The sequence below is a fragment of the Zingiber officinale genome, chromosome 4A (assembly GCF_018446385.1).
Source record: "Zingiber officinale cultivar Zhangliang chromosome 4A, Zo_v1.1, whole genome shotgun sequence".
In the NCBI taxonomy this organism is placed as follows: domain Eukaryota; kingdom Viridiplantae; phylum Streptophyta; class Magnoliopsida; order Zingiberales; family Zingiberaceae; genus Zingiber; species Zingiber officinale.
In genome coordinates this window covers 143866012-143886936 of record NC_055992.1, presented here as the reverse complement: position 1 = coordinate 143886936, position 20925 = coordinate 143866012, and positions in this window count along the sequence as shown.

The following is a 20925-nucleotide window of genomic DNA, read 5'->3' as shown; positions in this document are numbered from 1 at the left end:
AAGTCATGGTTGACTAGATGTTGGTTTAGGGGGCTTTGGGCTTGGTTTTGGGCAAAAACCAAGATCTAGATTGATCAGCCGATTGATCCAACAGGTTTGGATTGATCCGTGGATTGATCCAGCAGGTTTGGATTGATCCGTGGATCGATCCAGCAGATCTGGATCGATCAGTGGATCGATCCAGAAGATCTGGATCGATCGGCCGATCGATCCGACGAGTCCCCGCGAACAGAACCCCTCTGGATCGATCGGTGGATCGATCCAGAGGTCCCAATCGATCAGTGGATCGATTGGGACGCTGGTGCTTCGCGCGATAAGCGCTGGATCGATCCGTGGATCGATCCAGAAGTTTTTCCAGAGCACAGAGGCGCTCTGGATCGATCCAAAGCCTCCCCGATCGATTGGGAGCATTCCAATCGATCGGGATTCGACCGTTAGCGTCGATTTAAGCCGCAGGCGTTCATTTCCTTCGGCAGCACTTCACCGATTCATTCCAGATTCATCACAGCTCCTCCCCAGCACTCTCTAAGCTCCTCACCGCCAGTTCTTGAAGGTTCTTGGAGGTTCATCCAAGTCAAGAGGCGAGTTACAACGAGAAGAAGAAGAAGCTAGGGTTTTTACTGCATCTCTTGTAAGCTTTTGCTTATTCTTTACTACCCTTTCTTCTGCTTGTATTGAGAGTCTTGTAGGGTTTCTCCGCCTTCGGTAGTTACCGAAAAGGAGTGTTTATTAGTGGAGGTGTGTGTGTGTGTGCGTGGATCCTTGGACTAGTCACCTCTTGTGAGGTGGATACCAAGTAAAATATTATTGTTAGCATTGTTGTAGTTTGTTTCTTTGTATTCCGCAGCGCATCACTTTGAAGAAACAAGCAACGAAGCTCGACGAGCACACGCGAAGCTATTCACCCCCCCCCCCCTCTAGCTACTTTTCGGTCCTAACAAGTGGTATCAGAGCAAGGTTGCTCTTCACCGGAATCACCGCCGGAAGGGGCAAACATAACAAGCAAAGTTAGAGGGTGAAGAAGTTGGAGCAAATTCATCAAAGTCAAAGAATTCAAGAAACTCAACTTCAAGATGCAATTCCAAGATGGACTTGGATTTGATACAAGGGTGGCTCCACCATACACATCCACAAGCTTCGATTCTTGGAGATCAAGAATTGAAAATTTCTTCATGATGGAGATAGAGTAATGGTTTGCTCTAATGGAAGGTTTTAAGGCTCCAAGGAATTCAAAGGGCAAAGTTCTCAAAAGGAGCAAATGGAGCCAAGAACAAATCCAAAGATGTGAGGCCAATGACAAAGTGACCAAGCTTTTCGTCAATCTATTGCCGAGCAACATCTAGGAGGAAATTGGAGAAGTTGAAGATGCCAAAGAGCTATGGAGCAAATTGGAAAAGGCTCATGAGATCCCCTCCACTGTACCTAACCAAGAAGAATCCAAAGAGGGTGACTCATTGGAGCAAGATCAAGAGGAGGACTCCGAAGTTGAGAGATGCTCAACTTCCGAAGAAGAGGAAATCCAAGAAACTTCATTCTCAAGGGAGTGTAATCAAAAGAGCAAGGAAGGAGCATATTCCTTGTTTCATGTACAAGAGGATGAAGAAGAAGGTAAAGCCTCCACCTCTAGGATTGAGGGGGAGCAACTCTTGGTGACACCGGATCAAGAAGAAGGAGAATCCTCCACATCCGGGTCAAGAGAAGAAGAGGATGAAGAAGCTTCCACCTCCACAAGTCAAGATAAATCAATTGGAGGGAAATCGATTTCAGATCAAGAGGAAGCCTCTACATTCATATCAAATGGAGGAGCAAGTGCCACCCCTACACAAGAAGGTATAAATAGTTCAATTAATAATAAGAATCATATTATATGTTTTGAATGTAGGGAACATGGGCACTACAAAAGCAAGTGCCCTAAATTGGCCAAGAAGAAGGGCCAAGTGGCACCTAAGGGCAAGGAGAAGCCAAAGGAGACAATCCCCGGAACAAAGAAGAGCAAGGAGCACATTGTGTGCTTCTCTTGCAATCAAAAGGGGCATTACCGGAGTCAATGCCCTAAGGGGAAGAAGATGGTCAAGGCTCAAGGAGGAAGCTCAAGTCAAGGGGGAGCCTCTAAGGTAAAAAGGAAGGTAACTTTTATTGAGCCTATCCCTTTACATTATGGTAAAAAGCATGCTAGTTCTAACTTATATCATTTTAATGCTATTTACCATAAGAATAGAGAGCATGATAAAATTAAGGAAAATAATGTAGCTTACCATGCTAAAACTACCACACCTAGGATTAGGAAGGTAGATAAAAATCTAGGCAAACACACTAAGGACCTTAGCTACAAGCCTAGAAATAAAAATGCTCATAAATTTAATGGAAAACCAAAAACTAAGGACTTAGTGATAGAAAATCAAGTCTTGAGGTCAAGGCTTGATAAAATGGAAAAGACCCTAAAAAGGATGAAAAATATCCTAAAAGGGCAAAATGAGCATAGCCTAGGTCTAGGAGCACAAAGGTCATCTAATGGACATAGGGGTTTGGGATACAAACCAAAGGCTAAGAATGATGTAATCTCTTATCATAGGGTTCCATATAGTTATGGAACCAACCCTAGGTCTAGTGGTCAAGCCAAAAATACAAGGGAAGTTATCCCTAAGAGTATTTTTGTAACAAATGTGACTAAGACTTCTAAGAAGTCTAAGAAAGTCACAAAGAAGGTTACAAGGGAAGCAATCCCTAGAGTTGACCTAGAAAAAGTGACCAAGACTTCTAAGAAACCACACAAGGTCACTAGGAAGGTATCTAGGGAAGTTATCCCTAGTGAATACCTAGAGCATCCAAGGAGCACCAATAGGTTTTGGGTTCCTAGGAGCATTTTCTCTATCCCATAGATGGGTTAGAGAGTGTCAACTCTGAGAAGAAGGGTAGTTAACCCAACTTTGAAGAAATTGACACTCAAGGAGCATTTTCAAGGTTTTTGTTAACCTTTGAAAATGAAATGGATTTATTGTTACTCTTGGAAAGAGTAAAATGTGCTATAAAGGAAGAAATTTGAGATGACTTTAAATGGCACAAGAAATCAAGTGTTAAGAAATACCAAATTGAGACTTTGGTATTGTCTTAGGAATTTAAGGCAAATCTAAGCCTTAATTTAAAGTGATTACTCTTATGGGAAAATGAAATATGTCAACATTTGAGGAATGTTTTAAATTTTTAATTGGCATAATTAATTCAAGAGATTAAAGAAATGTCAAGTTGGGTTTTGGCATTTTCCTAAGGAAATTGGGCAATCTAGGGTTTATGCTTTAGGATTAGCTAAGGGTTAAGGATATTTAGATAGATAATCTAGGTATATTTTAATTATGCAAAATCTTGCCATGTTTGGTTGCCCATTAGATGCCATGACATCATGTTTTATTTGTGCATTCATGACTTATTATGAAAAACTCAAAAATACCATGTCATGACATACATACATCATGTAGTTATAGGAAATTTTCTTCTGAAAATTATTTCTTTTTGATGTATGCCATAACATTATCATGCATTATGTTATTTCCTTAAAATTAAGGACAAATGGCAGTTATCATCAAGTGGCATACCAAATGACATCCTAGGTGGATGGTCAATATCCACAAGATGACTAGATAAATGTGCATGAACCCTAGGTTAGAGCAAAACCAAAATTAATATCTCACAAAGACCTATAAGATGACTTGTATGTGTTTTATGCACAATAGAAACAAGTGAGATGTTAGGAAGACGAACAAAACTCAACATGCTGAGTTAGTGCATTTCCTTGAGTTTTAAGTTCATCAAAACACATAGTTATGTGTTTTCCCATCATTGGGAAAGCTAATGTACAAGTCATGTGCATTAAGCCCAAGGAACATGGTGGGATATTGGTTTTGAAAATGTTTTCAAAATAATTTTGGAAAACCTTGGTGAAGGCTATCTTTTGATAGTAATCACCATTGAATAGTTAAGCACAAACTTGAAGAAACATTAAAGTTTTTGCAAGTTCTCAAGTTTGTGTCAATCTTTGAAAATATGATGTATTTTCATAGAAAATTATTTTTCCATGATAAATTATACCCTAAATAATGTCTACACAAATTTTTACGATTTTTGAAATTTTGTAGAATTTTCTAGGGGTTTCTGAAATTGGCTGAAATTGAATTTCAGCAATTTCAGGCCTCCAATCAATCAGTGGATCGATTGGAGTGCCTCAATCGATCAGCCGATCGATTGAGAAGGCATTTCTCGCGAGCAGAAGCTCGCTGGATCGATCAGTCGATCGATCCAAGAAGATTGAATCGATCAGTGGATCGATTCAGCAGGGTTCAATCGATTGGAACCCAACTCCAATCGATTGAAGATGCTGATTTTGGCTGGGAAAGCTTATTTTCAGCATTTTGAACCTATTTTAGTCTAGGTAACCATTCTAAACCCCTAAAAATACATTTGTATACATAAAAAGGGTGTTTTCGTGTGGAAAACAAGGATGGATTGGTTAAGGAAGGCTAAGTTGAAGTTTAGGTTGAGGTTTGTTTCAAAATTTGAATATTTGAACCTCAAAACTTCTAAAATTGAGTTTCCTAAAGTTTTGGGGATTCCAAGTCATTGTTGGTGCAATGACAGAAGTTACCACCATGTCTTTATGGGGAGGGACTCTTTAAAGACATAAAAATTATTTTTCATGAACCTTGGAAGGTGGTTAACCTTCCGTTAAGAACATGCTCAAGGTTGAGCGTTTAAACTTTAATGGGGAGTGGATATCCTCATTGTTCAAGTGGTTTCAAGTGGATAATGCTCAAGGATGGACATTTGCCTACATTGGGGGAGAATGTAGGGTTAAGGTTAATGAAGGGTATGAGACCTTCATTATCGTGCTGATCACAACGAGTGAAGTTGTGAATGACGATGAGCAACTCTTCAGGGGGAGAGTTTTCAACAAGTGAATCTGTTGATGTGTGCCCAAAAATGGGGCATGGTTTGATGTGTGCCAATAGGGGGAGAATGAAAGGGAGTAAGTTAGGCTTTTATCACCTAGAGGGAGTTTGCCCTCTTAGGGGGAGAATGAAGGGCTTAACTTATGTATTCATTACCTAGTGGCATGAAGAAGGTTTAGGCTATGAGATTAGCCTAACTTACATATGGTATTGTAAGTGATAGTGTTGATATTGTCAAACATCAAAAAGGGGGAGATTGTTAGTGCAACATTCCTCAGGTCAAGGTTGACCTGGTTGACCAAGCTTGAGTCTTGGTTTGGATTTCAATGTTTGACAATGCAAGGTTGATTGAAGAAGAGTCAAGTAGGTCAAGGATAACCGGATACTTGACTGGGAAGTCCTAACTGGGATGTTAGGCAGGAGGAAAATCCTGGTGAGTGAAGCCAGGTGAAAGACCTAGTGAGTGAAGCTAGGCAATTGGGAAGTCCTAGTGAGTGAAGCTAGGCAGGAGAAAAATCCTGGTGAGTGAAGCCAGGTGAAAGACCTAGTGAGTGAAGCTAGGCAATTGGGAAAGTCCTGGTGAGTGAAGCCAGGCAAGAGAAATCCAGATGGGTCAAGGTTGACCAGACATCTGGTGAGAGTCCAAGTAGGTCAAAGGGATTAACCGGATACTTGGCACGAGGAAGAAAAGTCCAAGTAGGTCTTAGGGAGTGACCGGATACTTGGCAAGAAGAGAAAAGTCCAAGTGGGTCAAAGGGATTGACCAGACACTTGGTAAGAGAGTCCTAGCTGGTCAAGGGTGACCGGATGCTAGGTCTTATGTACCAACAAGTCATGGTTGACTAGATGTTGGTTTAGGGGGCTTTGGGCTTGGTTTTGGGCAAAAACCAAGATCTGGATTGATCAGCCGATTGATCCAGCAGGTTTGGATTGATCCGTGGATTGATCCAGCAGATCTGGATTGATCCATGGATCGATCCAGCAGATCTGGATCGATCAGTGGATCGATCCAGAAGATCTGGATCGATCGGCCGATCGATCCGGTGAGTCCCCGCGAACAGAACCCCTCTGGATCGATCGGTGGATCGATCCAGAGGTCCCAATCGATCAGTGGATCGATTGGGACGCTGCTGCTTCTCGCGATAAGCGCTGGATCGATCCGTGGATCGATCCAGAAGTTTTTCCAGAGCACAGAGGCGCTCTGGATCGATCCGTGGATCGATCCAAAGCCTCCCCGATCGATTGGGAGCATTCCAATCGATCGGGATTCGACCGTTAGCGTCGATTTAAGCCGCAGTCGTTCATTTCCTTCGGCAGCACTTCACCGATTCATTCCAGATTCATCACAGCTCCTCCCCAACACTTTCTAAGCTCCTCACTGCCAGTTCTTGAAGGTTCTTGGAGGTTCATCCAAGTCAAGAGACGAGTTGCAACGAGAAGAAGAAGAAGCTAGGGTTTTTACTGCATCTCTTGTAAGCTTTTGCTTATTCTTTACTACCCTTTCTTCTACTTGTATTGAGAGTCTTGTAGGGCTTCTCCGCCTTCGGTAGTTACCGAAAAGGAGTGTTTATTAGTGGAGGTGTGTTTGTGTGCGTGGATCCTTGGACTAGTCACCTCTTGTGAGGTGGATACCAAGTAAAATCCTATTGTTAGCATTGTTGTTGTTTGTTTTTTTGTATTCCGCTGCGCATCACTTTGAAGAAACAAGCAACGAAGCTCGACGAGCACACGCGAAGCTATTCACTCCCCCCCCTCTAGCTACTTTTCGGTCCTAACATATAAGTGGAAGAACTTTCATGTTTATTTTTCTTAGGCCTAATGGTCATTACATTGAGCTTGAACAACCCATCAGATACATAGCACATTTCTACAAGCATTTCATTCTTTGATGGTAGAACTCTGTCTGACTTAAAAACAATGCGTAAGCCATGCTTGCTTAACAGTGATCTAGGCACTAAATTCTTCTGAATCTCTAGACTATAAAACACATTGTTCAGACTAAGGTCCTTGCTCGATGCCATCAAAGTCCTTACTCGATGTCATCTTCAGCATAACTTTTTCTTGGCCTATGATGTCAGAGGTTGCTGAGTTCTCCATAAACAGCTTGTCCCCACCTTTGACTTCTTCAAAGTTGTGGAGCAACTCCTTATTGCAGTAGACATGTCTGGTGGGTTCAGTATCAATCCACCATTACTATGAGTTCGAACCAACCAGGTTCAGTTAAGAGACAATAGCACAGAGGTCATCCATTTCTAGTCTCTCGTTCAGATTAGCCTCCTACTTCTTCTTCGGCTTTCTGCATTCCAAAGATTTGTGATCAAGTCGACCAGAGTTGAAGCACTTCCTAGAGAATGTCTTAATGCCTCCTCTGGGTCTCATCTTGGAAGTCTTGGGGTTCTTTTGTTTTGAGTTTTGACTATCTTTGACCACGTTGGCTTTTACAGTAGCATGAGAGAACAACTTTCTCTCTGAACTCTTGTTATTTTCTTTGATGCGAAGTTTAACAATGAATTCCTCTATATTCATCTCCTTCCGCTTGTGTTTCAGGTAGTTCTTGAAGTTCTTCCACCTAGGAGGTAACTTCTCAATAATAGCAGCCACCTAGAAGGTTTCACTCAAAATCATTCATTTTGAGTGGATCTCATGCAAGATCACCTGAAGCTCATGAACTTGGCTTATCACGATCTTGGAGTCAACCATCTTGTAGTCCAGGAAACGGGCCACGATGAACTTCTTGGTCACTGCATCCTCCATCTTGTATTTCTTGTCAAGGGACTCCTACATCTCCTTGATCGTTCTCTTCATGCTATACACAACGTATAGAGAGTCAACAAGACTATTGAAGATGCAGTTTCAACAAAGGAACTCAGAGTGAGTCCATGCCTCCACTATATTGATGGTCTGTGCATTAGCATTCTCAGCATGCTTGGGAGGGTCCTCGGTCAAGAATTAAACCAGATTGAGCTGGTTAAGTAGAAGAACATCTTCTTCTACCACCTCTTGAAGTTCAATCCAGTGAACTTCTCTAGCTTTTCCCAGTGGTTGATGTTGGAATGTATACTGAAAGCCTAAGCTTTGTAAACATTTATTATGAATAAAGAATCACATTTGGTCTAATTGTCTACATTTGTTTGTAGTTGTTCATTTAATTTATATTGTAGATAACATAGTATGTGGTGTCACATACAGAAGATGATGTTATCAGTACCTTATAAATTATAAACAGTAGCTCACGACCAAAATGGAAAAGGAACAAACCATTAGAAGGTCGTAGTGTAATTAGGTATTAGTTTATCTTGACTATATAATTACACTAGTACACTCAGAGTGTATTGAGTAGGATCATTTGAGGTCGTTTCTTTTATACTGACTTTATAAAGGAACAAAGACCTCAGTTATTATGGAAGTGTGTGCTCTTAATCCTAATATAATAACAAGCACATATATTTGATATTTATTTCTTTAATTTATCAATGGGTGAGATTTAGTTCGTTGAATCAATAAACCCGATAAGTTGGAAAATGGTATCACTTATAGTGTGTGTTGTTGATTATAGAAGGAAACTGTGTCCTAGAGATACTAGGTTGATAATGTCCTCAAGAGGAGCTCATAAAGATTGTCATGTTAAACCTGCGGTGGACTTAGTCCGACATGACAATAAGGTTGAGTGGTACTACTCTTGGACTTAGATATTAATTAAATGAGTTGTCAGTAACTCACTTAATTAGTGGACATTCGATATCTTAAACACAGGGAGACTAACACACTCATAATAAGAAGGAGCCCAAAAATGTAATTTGGGATTGGTGCGGTAGTTCAATGATAGTTCTCTAGTGGAATGAATTATCATTGATAAAATTAAGTTGTGTGTTGGGCGAACACGGGATGCTTAATTTTATCGGGAGACCAAAACCAATTCCTCCTCTCGGTCCCTATCGTAGCCTCTTATTTATAGAGTTCTATACCCACCTATACCCACCTTCATACCCATAGGGGCCGGCCAAGCTAGCTTGGGAACCAAGCTAGGGCCGCCTAGGTATAAGAGGCCCTAGCTCGAACCCAAGCTAGTGGGGGCCAAATTAAAAAGGATTTTAATTTTAATTTTATTATTATGTGAAAGATATAATTTAAAGAGAATTAAAATTAAAATATCTCTCTGTAAAAGATCTATAAAGATTAAAGAAAGAGATTAGATCTCTTTCCTTATTTATAGATTGAGAGATGTTTTATTTTTCTTTAAAATTATTCACATGTTGATAAAATTAAAATTATAGAAATTTCCTTTTATCAACCATGAAGAGATTTTAAAGAGAAATTTTATTTTTTAAAATTTCCGGAAACAAATTAGGAAGTTTTAATTGTTGATTAAAACTTGTCCAATTTGTTCTCCAATGATGTGGCCGGCCATTGAAGATTGATTTGGAAAATTTATTTTATTTTTCTAAATTAAATCATGTCAAGGAAATTGAGGAAATTTTATTGTAATTAAATTTCCTAATTTGCCTAGGCCAAGGAATATAAAAGAAGGGGTGAGGGTGCCTTCATGGGATAACCCTTATTATTTCTCTTCCTCTTTTGTTCCTTGGTGTGGCCGGCCAACCTCTTCCTCTCTTCCTCTTGTGGTGGCCGAACCCTACTCTTCCTTGGAGCTCTTGTGGTGGCGGATACTACTCGGAGAAGAAGAAGAAGGAGAGAAAGCTAGCATCTCTTGGAGCTTGGTTAGTATTTTGATTTTCTTCCTTGGTGAAGCTTCCTCTTTGTTGGCCGAACCTAGCTAGGAGGAGAAGAAGGTGATTGGTGGTTTCTCGTCTCGGAAGATCGTTGCCCACACAACGTCCGAGGTTAGAAGAGGAATACGGTAGAAGATCAAGAGGTTTTTGTACAAGGTATAACTAGTAATTTTATTTCCGCATCATGCTAGTTATTTATGGAAATAATACCAAATACAAGAGGCTTACGTTCTAGTATTTCGAATATGTTTTTCGATGTTGTGTTCTTTTGTTTTCTTTCTTTTCCTTGTGATTTGATTGTTCTCTTTGGTTAACCTAAAGTTATTTTAGGAAATTAAATATTAGCTTTCTATTAAAGGTTTTGTCTAGTCGGTGGTGGTTGCTCCCATATCCAAGAAGGCCATGTGCCTCGCCACGTCAGTACTGGGAACCTTTTATGGAAATTAATATTTAATGGAATTAATAACTTAAGGAGACTTGGGTCGAACGTGTTAAGTTCCGCAGGAGATCCAAGTCAAAACCTAAAAGAACAAATAGATTAAGTTTTGGATCAAACGTGTTAAGCGCAGGCGATCCAAAATTTAATTTAAAAGAACACATGGTAGCTAGGAAAAGGTTCGGACCTTTGTACAAAATTTTTATACAGTGGAACCTCTAGGTTTTCCGAGTAGCAACCAACAATTGGTATCGAGCTAGGGTTTTGCCTCTGTGTATTTGGTATTTAGTTTAATTATGCACATGTCATACATAATTTAGGCGGGATAATAGTAGGATGTGCTAACTTTGTGGACGCAGGATCCAACTATTATGACTTTTAGTTAATTATGTGTGTGATTGGACCCTTGGACATGTCAAGGGCAATTTATATGTGTGTGCGTGATTGTATTAAAATACAACAGGTGTATTTAGTTTTATTAGGATTTTATTTTTGATCTAGATACATGTACATTCCTTTTATGGAATATAGGATCAAAATGTAAAATTCTATTTATGTCATGGATCGAATCTTGCAAAGCGTGGAACCTTCTAAGGACCAGAGGCGCAGTGGAACTAGGAGCAAGATGGATGCGACAGCTAGACCCTAAGCGGTGGCCAAATATGGCAGTAGCTTGGGATGACAACACACGGAGGACAATTTAGAGATAAAAGCCATAATAGTTGAAAATTAAATTTTCTATTTATTGCTTTTATATTGTGTTGTGTGTGCATGTTAGTTTACAAGTTTAGTAGGATAGCATAGTTAAAATTCCTCATTTATAAATAACTAAGTGGGAGAGGGATTTTAAATAAATCCATGGTCTCCATTACTGGTTTGTAAGTGATGCAAACAAGCTTGCGCGTTGGCTCGAGTGCCTTCCTCCATAACGGATGAGCTTGTTTGTGGATCACTAGAACAGACTTCCATTTTGGATGACTATAGGAAATTAATTAAGAGCGTGTGATCTTCCCCAACGGAAGGGCATAATCTTATTAATGGACTTAGTGTCAAGTAATGGTATACACTTAGACACATCTAATAGTATCCTCCCCAACGGAGTCACTATTATTATTTGTGTGACCAAATAATACCAACTATTAATTTTATTTGTCAAAAAGTTAGGTTGACAAGATAATAAAATTAATGGGTTAAAACCCTCCTTTTACAAATGTTGAATTTGTATACGTCCACACTAACGTGGCATGCAAAATTCACGGTGTGATGAGGTGTTGGTTAATTTAAAATAGTATTGTTTGAGGAATCAATATTATTCTAAATTTAGAGTTCTGACCAAAAGTTATTTGTGATTCTTAGGATGACTTTCAACCCACTGTCCATCATACTTCAACAAAATAGACTTACTGGACCTAATTACATAGATTGGAAAAGGAACCTGGACATTGTTCTAACTGCTGAAAGCTATAAATTTGTACTGACTGAACCTTGTCCTGATGCACCCACTGGTGAATCTACCCAAGAGGAGATTGAATATCATAAGTGATGGGTAAAGGCAGATGAGATGGCGCGGTGTTACATTTTGGCTTCAATGTCAAATGTATTGCAACATCAGCATCAAGATTTACCAACAGCTTATGATATTATGAACAATCTCAAGGAGCTCTTTGGTCATCAGGATAGGGCTTCTAGACAAGAAGCTATGAGAAAGATAATGACCACCATGCAAGAGGGTACTCCTGTAAGGATCATATCTTAAAGATGATGGCTTATCCGAACGAGACCGATCCTTGGAGGAGAAATTGGGAAACCCAGATCGATATGATCCTCCAAACACTACCTAGAAGTTTTGAGCGGTTCACTGAACTATAATATGAATAAAAGGATTTATTCATTAGGGGAACTATTGATACAAGCAGGAGAAGGATTATTTCGTCACAATTCTCAAATTCACTTTCTTTGAAAATGGTTCTACTTCTAAACCGAAAGGAAAGAAGAAGAAGAAACAAGTGGCTCAGTGAAAGAAAGTGAATAAATCTCAGTGTACGGGATTTAGTGAAGAAGAAGAAGGGCAAGTGCTTCATCTATAAGCAGGCAGGAGGCGGACTGTCCTCGTAGGAACCAAAACAAAGGTATATCTCATGCTCGGTTGTTGAAACATGTTTAGCGGTGTTATCTACCAAGACCTGGTGTGTACGGGAGCCATCGATCATGTCTGCAATTCCTTGCAGGGTTCCGAAACCCGACGACTATCTGAAGGGGAGATTACCGTCTACATGGGCAATGCTACTAAGGTGGCAGCTGTTGCAGTGGGAGACGTCTACTTGTCTTTTAGTAGAAATAAAAATTTGGTTTTAAGAAATTGTCTTTATGTACCCAGTTTTAGAAAGAATTTAATTTCAGTTTCTAAACTGTTTATAGATGGATATTCAATTTCTTTCAGTAACGATGTAGTTATTAAAAGAAATAAAGTGATTATCTGTTCTGGTGCATTAGTTGGCAATTTGTATATTTTAAATCCAATTTCTTCCACAAAGCAAAACATGGAAATTTATAACTCATCTTCTAATTCTAAAAAGAGAAAAGAACCTTCAGAAATGAACCAAACATATCTTTGGCATCTAAGACTTGGTCATATTAATTTAAGTAGGATTTAGAGGCTTATAGCCGATGGACTTTTAAGTTCATTAGAGTTGGAAAATTTTCCAACTTGTGAATCTTGCTTAGAAGGTAAAATGACCAAGAGGCCGTTCAAGGCCAAGGGGTATAGAGCCAAAGAAGTGTTAGAGTTGGTTCACTCGATTTGTGTGGTCCTATGTCCGTCCGTGCAAGAGGAGGTTTTGAATATTTTGTCTCTTTCATGACGATTATTCAAGATATGGATACATTTACCTAATGCAAGTCGAGTGCTTTGACAAGTTCAAAGAATACAAGGCGATGTGGAGAAACGATTAGGTAAAGTATCAAGACACTACGATCGATCGTGGTGGCGAATACCTCTTAGGAGAGTTTAGGAATTACTTATCGAGGTCGGGATTCAATCCCAATTGTCCACACTGGAACACCCCAGAATGGTGTAGCAGAGCGAAGGAATAGGACTCTTATGGAAATGGTTAGATCGATGATGAGTTATTCAGAATTACAAAATTCGTTTTGGGGATATGCTCTGGAAACAGCAGTATACGTTCGAACTTAGTACCTTCTAAATCGGTTTCTTCTACTCCCATAGAATTGTGGAATGGGCGAAACCCGTCTAAGACATATTCAGATTTGGGGTAGTCCGGCACATGTCTTGAAACGAAGATCTTGATAAGTTAGAATCTCGCATGAAGTTCGCGTGTTTGTAGGATATCCCAAAGGAACGAAGGTGGTTTATTTTATAGTCCTAAGACCGAAGGTCATTGTTAGCACCAATGCCCGCTTTTAGAAGAAGACTATATAATGGATCACAAGCCCGAGTAAAGTTGTTTTAGAAGAACTTAGAGAGGACATGTCTACTTCAGTTCAACAGGACAAGATGAAGTACCACAAGAGCGCAACACGTGTCACACATGATACACAACCACGGATGCCTCGTCGTAGTGGGAGGTTGTGAGGCCTAGAAGATTCATGTTTTGGGAGAGTCTTGGACTTGATCCGGGTAAACATGAACACGATCCCCGATCGATATATGAAGCACTCCAAGATATAGATGCAACATCTTGGCAAAAGGCAATGAATTCGAAATAGAGTCCATGTACTCTAATAAGGTTTGGGAGCTTGTAGAACCACACGATGTTGTAAAAGCCGTTGGATGCAAGTGGATCTACAAAAGGAAAAGAGGGATGACGGAAGGTAGAAACCTTCAAAGCTAGGCTTGTTGCAAAAGGGTACACTCAAAAAGAGGGAATCGATTATGAAGAGACCTTTTCACCGGTAGCCATGCTTAAGTCTATCCGGATACTCTTATCCATTGCTGCTCATATGGATTATGAGATTTGGCAAATGGATGTCAAGACAACTTTCCTTAATGGAAGTCTTGAAGAGAACATCCATATGAAGCAACCAGAAGGGTTCATTGAAAAAGGCAAAGAGCATCTAGTGTGCAAGCTCAATCGGTCCATTTATGGACTGAAGCAAGCTTCAAGGTCTTGGAACATCCGGTTTAATGAAGTAATCCAGTCATATGGATTTATTCAAAGTCCGGATGAATCTTGTGTATATAAGAAGTGTAACGGAAACGTGGTGGTATTTCTTGTACTATACGTAGATGATATTTTGTTAATTGGCAACAATGTCAAGGTATTATCAGACGTAAGGGTATGGTTGTCCAAACAATTTGATATGAAGGACTTAGGAGAATGTGCACACATTCTTGGGATCAAAGTTATAAGGGATCGTAAGAAAAGAATGTTGGAATGTATACTGAAAACCTAAGCATTGTAAACATTTATTATGAATAAAGAATCACATTTGGTCTAATTGTCTACATTTGTTTGTAGTTGTTCATTTAATTTATATTGTAGATAACATAGTATGTGGTGTCACATACAGAAGATGATGTTATCAGTACCTTATAAATTATAAACAGTAGCTCACGACCAAAATGGAAAAGGAACAAACCATTAGAAGGTCGTAGTGTAATTAGGTATTAGTTTATCTTGACTATATAATTACACTAGTACACTCAGAGTGTATTGAGTAGGATCATTTGAGGTCGTTTCTTTTATACTGACTTTATAAAGGAACAAAGACCTCAGTTATTATGGAAGTGTGTGCTCTTAATCCTAATATAATAACAAGCACATATATTTGATATTTATTTCTTTAATTTATCAATGGGTGAGATTTAGTTCGTTGAATCAATAAACCCGATAAGTTGGGAAATGGTATCACTTATAGTGTGTGTTGTTGATTATAGAAGGAAAGCGTGTCCTAGAGATACTAGGTTGATAATGTCCTCAAGAGGAGCTCATAAAGATTGTCATGTTAAACCCTGCGGGTGGACTTAGTCCGACATGACAATAAGGTTGAGTGGTACTACTCTTGGACTTAGATATTAATTAAATGAGTTGTCGGTAACTCACTTAATTAGTGGACATTCGATATCTTAAACACAGGAGACTAACACACTCATAATAAGAAGGAGCCCAAAATGTAATTTGGGATTGGTGCGGTAGTTCAATGATAGTTCTCTAGTGGAATGAATTATCATTGATAAAATTAAGTTGTGTGTTGGCGAACACGGGATGCTTAATTTTATCGGAGACCAAAACCAATTCCTCCTCTCGGTCCCTATCGTAGCCTCTTATTTATAGAGTTCTATACCCACCTATACCCACCTTCTATACCCATATGCGGCCAAGCTAGCTTGGAAACCAAGCTAGGGCCATATAATATTGGGTGGCCGACCCTAGCTAAACCCAAGCGCATTAAATTAAAAAGGATTTTAATTTTAATTTTATTATTATGTGGAAGATATAATTTAAAGAGAATTAAAATTAAAATATCTCTTGTAAATGATCTATAAAGATTAAAGAAAGAGATTAGATCTCTTTCCTTATTTATAGATTGAGAGATGTTTTATTTTTCTTTAAAATTATTCACATGTTGATAAAATTAAAATTATAGAAATTTCCTTTTATCAACCATGAAGAGATTTTAAAGAGAAATTTTATTTTTAAAATTTTCGGAAACAAATTAGAAAGTTTTAATTGTTGATTAAAACTTGTCCAATTTTTTCCTCAATGATGTGGCCGACCATTGAAGATTGATTTGGAAAATTTATTTTATTTTTCTAAATTAAATCATGTCAAGGAAATTGAGGAAATTTTATTGTAATTAAATTTCCTAATTTGCCTAGGCCAAGGAATATAAAAGAAGGGGTGAGGGTGCCTTCATGGGATACAACATCTATTATTTCTCTCCCTCTTTTGTTCCTTGGTGTGGCCGGCCAACCTCTCCCTCTCTTCCTCTTGTGGTGGCCGAACCCTACTCTTCCATTGGAGCTCTTGTGGTGGCCGGATACTACTCGGAGAAGAAGAAGAAGAAGGAGAGAAAGCTAGCATCTCTTGGAGCTTGGTTAGTATTTTGATTTTCTTCCTTGGTGAAGCTTCCTCTTTGTTGGCCGAACCTAGCTAGGAGGAGAAGAAGGTGATTGGTGGTTTCTCGTCTCGGAAGATCGTTGTCCACACAACGTCCGAGGTTAGAAGAGGAATACGGTAGAAGATCAAGAGGTTTTTGTACAAGGTATAACTAGTAATTTTATTTCCGCATCATGCTAGTTATTTATGGAAATAATACCAAATACAAGAGGCTTACGTTCTAGTATTTCGAATATGTTTTTCGATGTTGTGTTCTTTTGTTTTCTTTCTTTTCCTTGTGATTTGATTGTTCTCTTTGGTTAACCTAAAGTTATTTTAGGAAATTAAATATTAGCTTTCTATTAAAGGTTTTGTCTAGTCGGTGGTGGTTGCTCCCATATCCAAGAAGGCCATGTGCCTCGCCACGTCAGTACTGGGAACCTTTTATGGAAATTAATATTTAATGGAATTAATAACTTAAGGAGACTTGGGTCGAACGTGTTAAGTTCCGCAGGAGATCCAAGTCAAAACCTAAAAGAACAAATAGATTAAGTTTTGGATCAAACGTGTTAAGTTCCGCAGGCGATCCAAAATTTAATTTAAAAGAACACATGGTAGCTAGGAAAAGGTTCAGACCTTTGTACAAAATTTTTGTACAGTGGAACCTCTAGGTTTTCCGAGTAGCAACCAACAGTTGATTGACATAGTTCCAGTGGGGAAGAGGGAGCCTTCATGCGTTGAGTTTGTTGCAACTCAACACTTTGTTTTGTGACCATCTTAATAGAACGAAGTGTGTTTCAAGATTGTTGACAATCTATTGCCAGAGATATTGAGAAAAATTACTGAATTGAAATTATACAAAATCAATTATAACTTATCTGTTTAGATGACTTGAGCAGCTAATCTTAGGCTGTCAGTGGGGCTAGTTCTGCTAAGCCTTCAATGGCCCGAGTTATAGAGTTGATGCAGTGAGTATTAGAATGCGTAGATCGCTGAGTCAAGAAGGAAATTTGCCGAGTAAGATATCGATGTCTGCACTCAATGCAGTTTCCTTGTAACAGATTCACCCTACCTCTAGTCGTGCTTCGAGGTTTTCTCGGGTTGTTTTTTTCCTAGGATACAACGACAAACCTATGCATGCAACCAATCATTGATTGTTCGTGGTGAACTGAGAATGCACCTGAGTGTTATCACAAGTAGTTTAGTTGAACGGATGCATGACTGAGAGAGTTTTTGTGGGAGAACAAGGGTGGACAGAGGTTCACCTTCTGCTTTTCCTCTCGCTCTCTCTTTCGCTTATCTTCTGCCACTCTCTCCTTTGCTCAAGATCCAGTCTCCTTATATATGAGCTCTTATCTTGCTTGCAATGAATGACCAAATTATGGTCATTTAATGTTGGATTTAATGTTATCATTAATGAGTTTAATATCTTCATTAGTGTCGAAACGTTACATAATCATTATTAATGAGTTTAATGTCACCATTAATATTGAGACATTACAAAGTCACCATTAATGAATTTAATGTCGCCATTAATGTTGAGACATTATGGAATCACAATTAATTTATATTAATGCTTCCGTTGCACTCTTGAGCAGATAACAAAAAGAGATTCAGGGGCAAATTGTTGGTTCATTTTTTTGGACAAATTTTATCTCGACCGGTTCGGTATTCGACGCGTGCAGGTCTTGCTCACACATAAGTCAACTTGGTTCAGTGCAAATCCGGGCCTTGGATTTTCACCCACGCCTAAGCATCCATGCGTGAGAGAGTTTCTCCCCATACATATGTTTATAACATCAATACATGTGTCATAATTTAAATCAACAATAAAATCGATTATAAAGTCAAGAGACTTCCAATATGAAACTAAAAACTCATGCATAATATAGTATCTTCGTCTCTACCTTTTCATTCTATTCACATTTTCAACCAGAAGCGCAATAATAATTATTTGATATGGTAACAAAAGGTGGAATCCGTCACTCCTGCGGTCCCACACGGTTAGCCCCGTGATTATCTGTGAGAAAGTAAATCAAAAAACTATAATTAACCAATGCAGAGGAAGATTTTTTTATCTCGATTTTAACGAGATTAATAATTATTTGATATGAATCTGAGATCTCGTCAACTATCATATAGGTAATAAGGACTCATTCTCTCCCTCGAGCTTGTCGTGGGGTAGGAGATATTAGACCACTTGATCATCATATCATCGACATTAACTTTTACTTATAGATATAAAGATTGAAGAATTTATAAAAAAATATATATATTTAGGGAAAAATCATGTAGGTATGAATTAATGATGAATCACATATGGATAGTTTTAGAAAATAAATAGGTGCAAATTGTAGATGATTTTTTCTTTAGAGCAATGATATGCTCAAGGAAAAAAATTTAAGGAAAAATTCAAAGATAAATACATAAAGTCATGATCCATTATTTCATTTTTTGTAAATTTCATTATTTTATGTGTCTATCCTTAAATTTTTCTTTGAATTTTTTTTCTTAAGCATATCATTATACTTTTCTTTAATAGGTAACGGATATGATTAAAGGGACCATTTGGATAGGTTATCATGAGAGCTCCAGATTTACCTTGACAACATGAAAAAATTTTATGGACTTCACTGATGATTTTAAAATTAATTGGTTTAAAAAATTGGATATATGATCTCAATTAAAAAATGTAAATCGTAAAACATGATGTCCTTCAATTCATCGTTTCAAGTGTTGCTTCTAGAACATCACGCTGGGAGTGCTCTAGTCTGAATCTGGAGTCAAACACAACATACACCTTCTAGGAAGGGCATTGCCAGTTCCTACAGACATCAATGACAATTACGGGTGATTCAATTGAGATTAAGGGATGAGCTGACTCGATCTTAATGTATTCACGGTTGAGCTCTTTCTCGATATGTCTGATACGTGTCAGATCTATTCCTATCGGACAAGCTCTTATTGGATTGACTCCCATTGGACAGGCGATTGTCTTGTCTTGCGGTTGCAGGGTTGGTAGCTGAGCCTAGCAATATAATTAAGGACTTGGATGAAGTATCTATTGACGATAATTGAAAGAACTGAAGAAAATGTTAGAAGGGAGAGCAAGACAAACCTTAATGACTCCCTCTAATGCTCAAGTCGGATTCTGAAGGAGAGTTGGAAGGGAAAGATAACGAATTGCGGAAATATTAATGTTCAATGTCACTGTGTACCTTTCGATATTGTCACGATTATCTTATGTAGAGAGTGAAGAGATGACTAAAATTGAGCTTGAATGGTTGATATCATTGGAATAGTCATGATTCATCTTATTTGTTTAGTAATTAGTCCCCATGGTAATTTCTCAAACTATATTTTGGTTACTGGATGATGCTCGAATCATGTAACTTTATTTGGAAAAATCAAATATCCCAATATTTGTATTTTTGTGCATTTGTGTTTAAGTGTTGCATCTTGCAATCATTTATAAAAAAAAAGATATAAAAAATAACTGTTGTGAGTGGATATTAGCAAGTTACCCCTTTGAGATCGAGTTAGGTTACTGGGGAAATGACTGCTATGTTTCTCTTGATATCAAGCACGCTTTTGAGACCTTGGATAGATTGAAGAATATGAACAAAGTGTGTGACAAGTAAGTGCTTATCACCGGGAATATTAGGAACTCAATTGGATGACGACTTGACTAGGACAAATATTGAAATTTGTAGAGTTTGGGTCACTTATTGCACTTTGCAGAAGAAACTTATGCTTAGGCCATACTTGAGTTACTTCCATGATCGTGCTCATCAATGAAACTGGTAGATAGAGTTAGGAAAGTGCACTAAGGATTATGACGCATATAGCATAGAGCACATGAGTTTAGATTGCGATATTTTGCTTGAGGACAAATAAAGGTTTAAGTCTGGGGGTGTGATGTGCATAGATTATATACACTTATTACGCATGTTTTGACGCACATTTATATACTTTACGCATGCTTTGTCTATACACTTTTATACTCGTCTTACATTCAAGATAATTATTCTATTTGTTCAGATATCTGTTCTTTGTGCATTTTCCGTTGATAGGAGTTAAATGTGGAGAGAAAGTAATGTTTGTTGTCAATCCAAATAACAACCAAAGGCAAACAACACTGACTATGTGATCCACACGACCATGTTAAAAGAAGTAAGAAGAAAAATGACTCTGATTTTAGGAGTTAAAAAGTATCTATTATGCAAAAATCTAAGGCCTCTATGCTTTTCAAGAACCTTTTGGCAAAAGTCCTCAACAAGCGCATAGAGCTCTCAAAATATTGAAAAATAAAATGGTATGAATTCAAAACTTCTATGAGCATAAAACATATTTTTTCAAAAACAATGCTTGACAACTCTAAAAGTTTTAAATTTTTTTTAAAAAAATTAACCAATTGGAATTCCAAGAGTGCAATAATGATCATTTAGCATTAAATCTAAACCTAATACTTAAATTTTGAAAAAAAAAATGGCAGAATGAAGAAACTCTAGTAGTGCAATTAGTGTTGTAGGCGAGTTGAGTTGAATTTTAAGATGTTAGATTTATTTGATAAGATAATCGAGCTGAGCTGAGCCGAGCCAAACTTAAAATGAACTAAGTTTTAGAAATAATTTTTCAAGTTTAGTTTGGTTTTATAAGCTTAACCTTGTTTAAAGTTGACGTGAGTTTGATTCATTTAGATATTATCGAGCTCTCAATTCAAACTTGGCTTAAGCTTGGTTCAAGCTTGGTTTGAGTTT